Genomic DNA, 215 nt, shown 5'->3' with positions numbered 1-215 from the left:
GGGTAGTGCTGCCCGGCCGTAGCCCGGAGGCGCTCAGCGCTTGCTTTGTCAGGCAGGGGGAAGCACGGGGCTGCTGATGGACCTGGCCGCCAACGAGAAAGCGGTGCACGCCGACTTCTTTAACGGTAAGGGCCGCCGCGTTCCGCGGTGGGGGCGGGTAGGGGGTGACCGCCGGCCTGGCGGGGATGGTAACGCCTTGGGTCTGCCGGGTAACA

The sequence above is a fragment of the Charadrius vociferus genome, unplaced genomic scaffold (assembly GCF_000708025.1).
Source record: "Charadrius vociferus isolate BGI_N301 unplaced genomic scaffold, ASM70802v2 scaffold643, whole genome shotgun sequence".
NCBI classification, from domain to species: domain Eukaryota; kingdom Metazoa; phylum Chordata; class Aves; order Charadriiformes; family Charadriidae; genus Charadrius; species Charadrius vociferus.
This window is presented reverse-complemented; position numbering follows the sequence as displayed.